Here is a 10,411-nt window from a genome sequence, read left to right as displayed (position 1 = left end):
ACCGCCCGTGGGAGCAGCAGTACTAGGAGTCGGGGTGTATGCGGTAGCTGGATTCTTGCCCTTCCCCTTTTTACCAGAACCAGGCGGCACCATATTTTTAGTCTGCATAGCACGGTTCATCATTCAGTGAAATTACTGCAAACAATGCAACAAATTAACACGGCAACTTCATTTGATTTCATTTTCATCATCGACCAAACTGCGGTGTACAGATATTCTCAACAAATTAACACTGCAACCTCATTTGATTTCATTTTCATCATCGACCAAACTGCAATTACCACTAGATACAGTTTGGTTGACCACCAGTAGATTTCCAAACTGCAATTAGCAACTAGTACCATCTACGAACAGATAAACCCACCTGCGAGTGCGAAGCGGGGACAGCGGCAAGTCACGCCGTACCGGTGGTCGGGGCGCGGCCGCACGGGAGTTGAAGCACGTACGGGCAGGGGCGGGGATGGCGGCGCCGCGAATCGGGCCTCGCGCGGCGGTGGTGTGGGGACGGCGAAGTCGAAGCAGCGGTCACGCGCGGCTCAGGTGATCGGGACGTGGAGCGATCACGGGCGCGGAGCGGTACCGGCGGGGACGCGCGAGCCGCGAAGGAGCGGAATCGGGGCGCAGGAGCACCGCACGTACGGCGAGGTCGTAGGCGCGGCCGGCCGCGACGGTGGTCGGTGCCGGGAGGTGGGAGCAGGAACGGCCGCGCGGACGGCGCCTGCGGGACGTACGGCGTGGTCGTCGAGGGGGCGCGGGCGGCGCCGGTGGTCGGGGCGGAGATGTGGGAGCAGCGTTGGCCGCGCGGACCGGCGCCTGCAAGCCGCCGTGGTTGTCGAGGGGGCGCGGGCAGCGCCGGGTGTCGGTTCCGGGCGGTGGGAGCTCCAACGGGTGGTGGTGGTCGGCGGCGAGGATCGGAGGAGGAGGAAGTCGCGCCAACGCCCCCCCAGGCCAGGCGTGATTCGGCGGGGCCCGCCCGGCCCCACTGCACCCCCGACAGTACAAGGCCGACGCCGCTGACTGATTTGTCTGCTACCTCTAAGCAACTCTTTTGGGGTGTTTGGATCCGGGTTAAACTTTAGTCCCAGTCACATCGAATATTAGATATTAATTAGGAGTATTAAACATAGATTATTTACAAAACCCATTGTACAGATGGAGGCTAAACGGCGAGACGAATCTATTAAGCCTAATTAGTCCATAATTTGATAATGTGCTGCTACAATAACTATTTGCTAATGATGGATTAATTAGGTTTAATAGATTCATCTCGCCATTTAGCCTCCATATGTGTAATTAGTTTTATAATTAACTCATATTTAGTCCTTCTAATTATCCTTCTAATTAGTCGTATATTTAAGAACGGAGTGAGTACTTATCACCTTTAGGAATTTGTTGAAGACACATCACATCGATGCTATTTTGGTAAAAGTATTTTTTATTTGTCACCAACATATATATTTTTTCTACTCGGATTCAATCTTTTTGGTACAGTCAGAAGTCAGAACATTATCCGGCTATTACATGACTATTTTGCAATGCGACTTATTGTTAGGATAATTGTAAAATAGGACTAAATGCAACTTGGCTTATTAAAAAGCATGTCTTGCTGGACTAATTGCAGCACACAAAAAAATACTGGCAGTTCATTGTGAGAAAATGAAATATCTCACGATGCGTTATAGGTGAGTGTTACTCGTGTATGTGAGTGTTACGGTGCATGTTATAGGTGCTGTCCATATCGATGATGTGTGGTAGGGATACTTCAATATGTACTCTAGCTAGAATAATATATAGTATGGCCCCTTGCACTAAAGGGATCGGAGGCAATCAGCACCTGTGCATGTGCTGCATGCCTTTACCATGCATGCGAGCGTCACCAACTTACGAGCAGCTGACTGACACGTGGCAGGGTGCTTTTGTCGATCAGGTCCGCGTTACGAGCAGCTGACTGACACGTGGCAGGATGCTTTTGCTGATTCGGTCTGCAACGGGCATTGGATACGTACAAGCAATTACCTGAAACTGAATGTCGATCGTGCTAGACGCTGACCGGCAGGCCTCTCCTCCTGTTCTCTCGATAGATAACGGTGTCCCATACTAGTATGCTTGTACACGTACACAGACGGCACAAATACTCATTCCGTCCTAAATTGTAGGTCATTTTAATATTTTTAAATTTATATATTTTGCTATTTATCTAGGTATATACTATATCTAGATACATAATAAAAATGTATCTACAATTTGAAACGAAGAGAGTACATGGCACCTTCTCTCACTTTACTCAACTTTTCTTTTTTGCGAAATGAGCACTCCACGGGCAGTATTAGGGCTAATTAATTATTTACTGCTGTTAATTAACTCTGCTCGGTTATTCATTGCTACTATACTTGTGCGTCGCCGCAGCGTGGGGTCGGGTCATCGGCATCGCGTTGCCGCGTCGCGCCTCGCCGGCCGTTATCGAGCTCCCGGAAAAGAGAAATTTATTAAGGCTGCAGGCAGGCCCACCCGATACCTGCATCTGCCTGCAGGCCCAGAAATGCAAGCCCACCAGGCCACCAGTTAGCAGCAGCTAGCCAGTGCATCTTCTGGGCAAATGATTTGCCTAATTGTCTTATGCCATTCTTTTAGTGGCTAATTTCATTTTCAAAATTGCTGCATCATCTTAAGTGGAATAAAATTATGGATCAAACTATCTCTACAATATAAGATTGCATTACGCTGTTTCGGAGACTTTTAATTGGATAAGAGATATGATGAAATGAAGCTCTAGCTCTCAATTGATGTTTGAAAGAGTTTCATCGCATTAGTAATCGTGTAAATAGAATTTCATCACGATGAAACTCATTTCTTCTCTCTCTTCATAACTCCTACGCCATGTCACCATACTTGCTTATGTGGCACATCATTTATTGAGGATGAAACCTCCACTGAGAATGACCTTATGTGTCACAATGGTGGCTGGCTGGCAAAACACGAAAATTAAAGTATTATAGGTGAAAGGTTGCATTCCTGTTCTATTAGTACTACACAAAATATTTTGTCGCTGTTGACTTTTGGTCACAATGTTTGACCATTTGTCTTATTCAAAAAATTATGCAAGTATCATTTATTTTGCACGTGACTTACTTTATCATCATAGGTATTTTAATCGAGACTTATCTTTTCGTACATTTACAATAAAATTTTGAATAAGACGAATGGTCAAACGTTGAAGGGAAAAGTCAACAATGACAAATATTTCAATATGGAGGGAGCAGTATGATCTTACTATTTTTTTTAGTTGATGACAACAATGTTAGACGGATACAGCTCGACAATAGTCAACTCTAAAGTCAACAGCACCCACCTAGAGGATCGAGCAGGCAAACCCTGACGCCTGGGCCTGGCATCCAAAAACCACGCACCAGAGACCACCAGGGATGATGCTCAAGCTCAAACCACTAACACATTTATTTGGCAAGCGACGTGCAACGAGCAAAGCCAATTTCATTGCACAGTTAACAAGATTGAGAATTTGGTAATTGTGCTTACTGATGGGTGTCATGGGGAAAAAATTTCTCTCTTAGCTAATGAAACTCTCACTTCTCTCTTCTCATAATGACATTGCTAAGTCAACAAAATTGCTGATGTGGCGTATATTTTAATGCTCATGAGTCATGAAACTCCTACGACATCTTTCATAGAGATTGGTCTAATAATGTGATTATGTGAACGTGTCCACTAATTAGAGCTCAGTTAGGCGGTGATTTTATTTATTTTAAAAGAAGACGGTGAATTTAAACAACCATTTTCACGGACACGAATCCCCTGCAGCGGCAATTGCCACTGCAAGTTAAGCAGTAGGCGCATGTGAGGGAAATCACTGTTGAACCCTGTAGGAGAACTATGTTCTACCGTTGATCATTGTACATGCAGATCTGAACAGTTGGTTGGGGAATTGGACGGTTGATAACGCGTGCAGTCCTTAACTTGCCGTGTCAGTGACCACTGATCTCGGTCCCATTTCCATACGTGATCATACACGGTAGTACGGTAGTCTCGGTCCCATTTTTACGTGAGCATGCATGGATATGCATCACAAGGCATGCACGAAGCGGTACAAATCATAGGGATGCATAGATTCCGAGGTAGCTCCTGTCCTGCAATCATGCCCTTGAAACCAGGAAAAGAACAAAAGACAAATGGGAACTGGGAAGAAAACCGGGAATTTTGTACGGTACCGCGGTCAACAGCAGGCAAACACTGTGATTAAACCTGATCGTGGGTCACCCGACCCGACAAATCCAACCCGATCCAACAAAAAACCCAAACTGACCCGGTCAATATGTTGGGTGGGCGTGGGACGATATTTATGACCCAATCTAAAACGGTGGGCGTGGGACGATATTTATGACCCGATCTAAAACGCGGGTTAGGCGCAGGCCAATTTTTTTTATCCAAAACTTGAAAAAATCCGACCCAACTCGAAAATTGCACATAAAAACCCGAACCCGACCTGACCATGTGACGGGTCGGGCGGGGGCCAAAAAATTCGACCTGATGGTCAGGCTCGGGCCAACTTTTTTGACCCGAAAGAACGTGACCCGACAAATGATCAGATCTAATTGTGATCCTTCTTTTTTTTCCCTATCCCTATGTGCTCATTTTCTTCCTTTTTTTTCTATTATTAAGAAAACATCTAGAATTCTTTGATCGAGTATGTGCTGTTTGCATTTTGCATCAGACACATTCCAACTTTTCTTTTTATAAAGAAAATTAAATAAAGAACTTGCCGGGTAGGAGCTCTGCCAGTCAAGAAGATAAAAACAAAAAGAGAGGAGCAGCACACCGCGAAACAGGACAATGCAAGTTGCAGCTTCCGACCCGTACATCTGGGGGCTGCATGCAGAGGCAGGCTGCTGCAGGTGTGTCAGGGTCTGCCGGCTGCCTCCTTTCTTGTGGTCTCGTCTGCTCGTGCTCGATCACGCCTATGCCACACACGCTGCCGTCACGTGCTGTACGCGGCGTGTGTCCAAGAGGTAGCAAATTAATAAAATCAGTTTTAAATCCATTCATCGAAATTTGAACAAAAATAAGGGGGAAACTATCAACACTGGCACCTATATCTTTTTTTATTTTTTAAAATAAAAGGCCAGTTTTTTGAAAACAAGCGGGCCCGTACGTAGGATTGGGATTGGGTGAGAAAAAAGAACTTGTGATGAATGCATGATCATCCTCTCTTGCCGGTCTATGGATCGATCTCGTTCCTACTTGTTCGTGCTCTTGGTGCCAGAATATTGCATGATCGATCGATGGATGATGATGTTACACGCTTTATAATATGTTTCATCACTCAGGAGCGGATTGTTCGACAAGAGCTGCTTGAGCATGTTCTTCTTGGTGATGAGCTTGCCGAACCCAGCTTCTTTATTACCGCTTTTGATTCCTGCTGCATCAAATTCGATGTGTGCTTCCTCTATTATCAAATATTCGTGATAGTACTCCCTCCTTTATAAGGTATGATATGACATGGCATGATTTTCCAAATAACACTCAGACTATATTGTTTATGTTATAAACTTGTAATCATTGTAGAATGTATTTAATTACAAATCAAACCATATAAAATTTATATGATAAAAATAAAAAAAATAATAGTCAAATTGTTGGTCAAAAATTGCAAAATTTGAATCTTGATATGCGTGTGCGCCTTATAAATAAAAACGGAGGGAGTATTTAAGAAAATGATTTTTTTACAATTTTTTTTGTTTTGAGCAAAGTTAAGAAAAATGAAATTAGCACGTGTACGAAATCTTAAACTCCAAGATAAAGGGGCCCATGCCAGAGAAGCTATCTGATGATGGGCCTCGCATGCATCCATGACAGCCCAACGTCTCCACTCTCCAGCAATTTCGAAATCTACTGTAGAAAAGATGTAACTCAGATGCAAAATAAGGCGAGCAAGATTTGAAAAAAGAAGGAAAGGAAAAGGAAATGGGTTCCATATATTATCTTCGTGTGCTCGAATCATTGCCTGAGCATCCATTGAAAGAGATGATTTCAGGAATGAATTGTGCTGGCCGGAACACTGACTGGGCTGATTAGCTGAAGGACCAACTGAAACGATACGAATGACGACAGAAGATTGCTACGAAAAATTACAGATGCTCAGTTTGGACCATGGTTCAGAATAGCAGTAACAAGATTAACGGAACGTACATGACGACCTCATGAGCAAATTTGAAAATTGGTGACAGAATACAGTAACAGCGCCAATGGCAACTTCTACTGAAATAATCTATTAATCTTGGACAGACCTGTGAATGTTTGCTACCCGTTAACTCTGAACTACTTTCCTTTTCACCAGGACCTGCAAAAGAAATCAAAACCAGATACAAGTTAAATTAAAAAGCAAATGAATGGAAAAAGAACACAACGAAGAAATATTATAAGCAGGTTAAGGAACAAGAGTGACTAGCACAGACTCAGCATGTCAAAGATACTAAAAGGCATGAATTTGTGGCATGTAAATAGGTTACACAACCAAACAAGACCTCATTATATTCAATGAAATGCAACTTGTACATCTGCAATTGCTGAAATTGTAAACTAAATGTTTCGGAAACCAGCCTACCCGTATGATTTCCAAATAACCTTTGCTGAAAGTTCTGCAAACACGCCCAGCTCCACCTCTCGTTCATCAGTCCCATGGTAGCCAGACCCAAAGCTGTACTGCCGCCAAGAACACGACATAGGCTGCTTCTCCTTCCCAACAAAAGGATAGTCGTCTCTTGGAGCTCCTTCGATGTAAAGATCAAGGTTGTTGTGCCTCTCCACTGCAACAGCAAAGGTCATTATTGCCCTCATGCAAGGAGTTAGAGCATTACAGTCATTGTGGCACTGTTACTTCCCATTTTATTACAACAGAAAGCAGAGTTTAGTCCTGGGTTTTGGTTGATCTTTCTTCTCTGAAATGCTAAAGAGAGATTGATAAGACACATGGCTATGCACTCATCATTTGTTGCTCAGGGAATTGTCTGTGGTAAGTGAATGATAATCTGTCACCAAGAGAAAGTTTACATGGTAACGGAATTCAGTTTACTTCCAGTGATTCGTTGATTCCTGCTGTATCAAATTCGATGTGTGCTTCCTCTATTGTAAACATTCGTGCTAGTATTAGTTAGGAAAATCAAATTTTATTGAACATTATTTTGACAAGTTAGGAAAAATGAAATTAGCATGTGTGCAAAATCTTAAACTCAAGGACAAGAAGCCCATGCCAGACAAGCTTTCTGATGATGGGGCCGATGGGCCTAGCATGCTTCCATAACAACTCAAGGTCGCCACTCTCCAGCTTTTGAAATCTAGAAAAGATGCAACTCAGATGCGAAATAAAATGAGCAAGATTTAAGAAAGAAGGAAAGAAAAGGGAAATGGGTTCCATATATCTTCATGTGCTTGAATCATTGCCTTAGCATTAATTGAACGAGATGATTCAGGAAGGAACAAATCCACGGCATTGCTGCTTGTATACATACAAAGCACATCCAGCATCCAAGCGGATTCCGGCAGCTGGCCCAGATCCACGGCAGCTTGTACGTACAAAGGGGATTCGTCGGTTAGTTCCACGCATGGAACAGCAGAGACCCAGATCCACTCTTGTATTTTTGCCCTTCTGTTGCTGTTCGATCCATTGAAATTGAGAACGACAGGAACATGGCAAACAAATACAGAGTCAAGACTAACAAGAATGACAAAATTGGAAAACCACTTCGATTATATAATCCATACAAGTCTCAGGGTAATACTGTAGCACGAACGGTGCCGCCACAGGCCAACTCATCGCCCGCGGGTCGGATCCCTCGCAGCTCGACACTGCCGCCGCCCGACGATCCCCCAGAGCTGCTTGCTCAACGTAACGGCTGCCTTTGAGGGGGAGAGACGCGCGGCTACGGGCCTCCCCTCGGCGTTGCGTCGCGACAGGCGTCGCCGGCGTCGGCAGAGGGGCGGCGACGACGGAACGGGCAAAGCTAGCAACTGAACGGATGGAGGAAAATATGGGATCGACCCGAAAAAAGACCGACGGAAAACCGGTGGATAAAAACCCGGGAAGAAGCGATGCAAGTTAGGCTCGGGTAGGTATAGTATAGTATATATATTTGGAGGCAATCAGCATCTGCCGCATGCCTTTACCAGGCCAGCCAGGCCAGTGCATCTTCTGGGCAAATGATTTGCCTAATCGTCTTTAGCCATCCTCCGTGGTTTATTTCATCTCACAGTTTTCAAAACTGCAACATCATCCTAACTACCTCTACAATATAAGATTTCATTATGCTGTTTCCAATACTAGCTATAGCCTTTAATTTATAAATGGCGTGAAGATTTTTAATTGGATAAGAGATATGATGAAATTAAACTCTAGTTCTCGATTGTGTTCGTGTGATGAAACTCATTTCTTCTCTCTTTATAACTCTTATGCCATGTCACCATACTTGCTTATGTAGCACATCATTTATTGAGGATAAAACCCCCACTGAGAATGGCCTTATGCGTCAAAGACACAATGATGGCTGGCAGGCAAAACACGAAAATTAAAGTGGTAGAGTGAAAGGCTGCATTCCTATTCTATTAGTACTACACAAAAAATAGTACTACCTTCATATCAAAATATTTTGTCGTTGTTAACTTTTGATCTCAACGTTTGACCATTCATCTTATTCAAAAAATTATGCAAGTATAATTTATTTTATACGTGACTTACTTCATAGGTATTTTAATCAAGACATACATTTACAATAAATTTTTAATGACCTCTGCCACCCTGCAGCCTTTTGCTCTCGAGAGGGGTGGTTTTCACCGTGCTCGTGTGGGGTCAGCTGCGGGAGAGGGTGGGCCAAGCAGCGCCCCCTTCAACTCGGACGTAATGGCACGGCGAGGCGAGGCATGGCATGGCATGCAATTCGACTTGAGATGTGCAGTAGTATAACAACTAGTACTAGTCCAACCCTCTGCTGCAAGGCCTTGTTTTTCTTTCAAGGATTGCAAGGCGTTGTTGCGGGTCGGGATCGAAGCAAGGAAAGGCTGCTTCGCCATCAGCGATTCAGAAGCAAATAATGCGTGCATCGCTGCTGGTCGAGACAACTTGTTAAACATTTCTTCTTTTTTTCCGAGTAACAATATTGTTAAATATTTCTTTTCCCGAGTAACAATATTGTTAAACATTATTAGAGAGCAACATTCGTTGGTGGCTTAAGCTGCTAGCATGATCGACGTTCAGTCTTGGAAAAGGTTTTACAGGCTTTACTTGTACTCTGACTCTCTGAGCAACTGGAATCCGAAGTCGACGACTGCAGACTGGACAAAAGCTCCGTGCCACGTGTCAGTCTGATACTCGTACTTTGGTGACGCTTGCATGGTAAGGCATGCAGCGCATGCACAGACGCTGATCGCCTGATGCATCCTTCCACTGCACCTTCCTGAAAAGGCAAGATGCTCGCCAACGCAGACTTGTTCTGAACAAACGAACAGCGAACCAGGGGCGAAGCCAGCCTCACGGTTCACCGGTGTCAGCATCATGTTTTACTAGTGTCATTAACGTTGCAAACAGTGTTTCAACAGTGATTTGCACTGAATTTATTTCTAAAATCCGTCGGTGTCAGAACAACAAGCTGTAGCTCCGCCCCTACAGCGAACGTACGTACTTGGGCCGTGCCGCGCGTGCGTGTGCATGGACGACCTCTCTTTTGTGGCTTGTGCTTGCTTGGTACAGCATCATGTCGTGTCGTGCCATGTCAATTAACTTGAAGATCCCGATAAGCATGTCCTGATCCAAGCACGATCCATGGTGTGCATTGTTGCATCGTCCCATGTTGACAGAACATAAATGATGACCACTGTACTTACTTATAATTTATTGTCAACAACAATTACTTCACACAATTCTGCCAGCACAGTGACATGTTCAGTGCTTAATGATCAAGAGAGCCATCCAGTGCCCTTTTTCGTCATTAGAATCTACTCATCCATCCCAAATTATAAGTCATTCCAAGAATCTTGGAGAGTCAAAGTATCTCAAGTTTGACCAAATTTGTATAATAATATAATAATATTTATGATGTCATTGAAGTATCATTAGATTCTTCATCAATTATATTTTCATAATATACCTATTTGATGTCATAAATCTTTATAATTTTTTCTATAATTTTGATCAAATTTGACATGCTTTGACTCTCCAAGATGGAGGGAGTACTAGAGTTGTATGTGTAATTATGTACCATCACATTTTTTTAAATATGGTTCGTTCCCAGCGTGTTTCTAGAGGCTGCAGTTTGGCAGGAGAGCAGGATGCCAGGACCACTCCGATTGTGGGCTGCGCACCCAGAGGCAAGCAGGCTGACAGGCTCACACCTGCGGCCGGGATCAAACT

The sequence above is a fragment of the Setaria viridis genome, chromosome 3, assembly GCF_005286985.2.
Source record: "Setaria viridis chromosome 3, Setaria_viridis_v4.0, whole genome shotgun sequence".
In the NCBI taxonomy this organism is placed as follows: domain Eukaryota; kingdom Viridiplantae; phylum Streptophyta; class Magnoliopsida; order Poales; family Poaceae; genus Setaria; species Setaria viridis.
The sequence above is the reverse complement of the archived record's forward strand: the minus strand, read 5'-3'. Positions refer to the sequence as shown.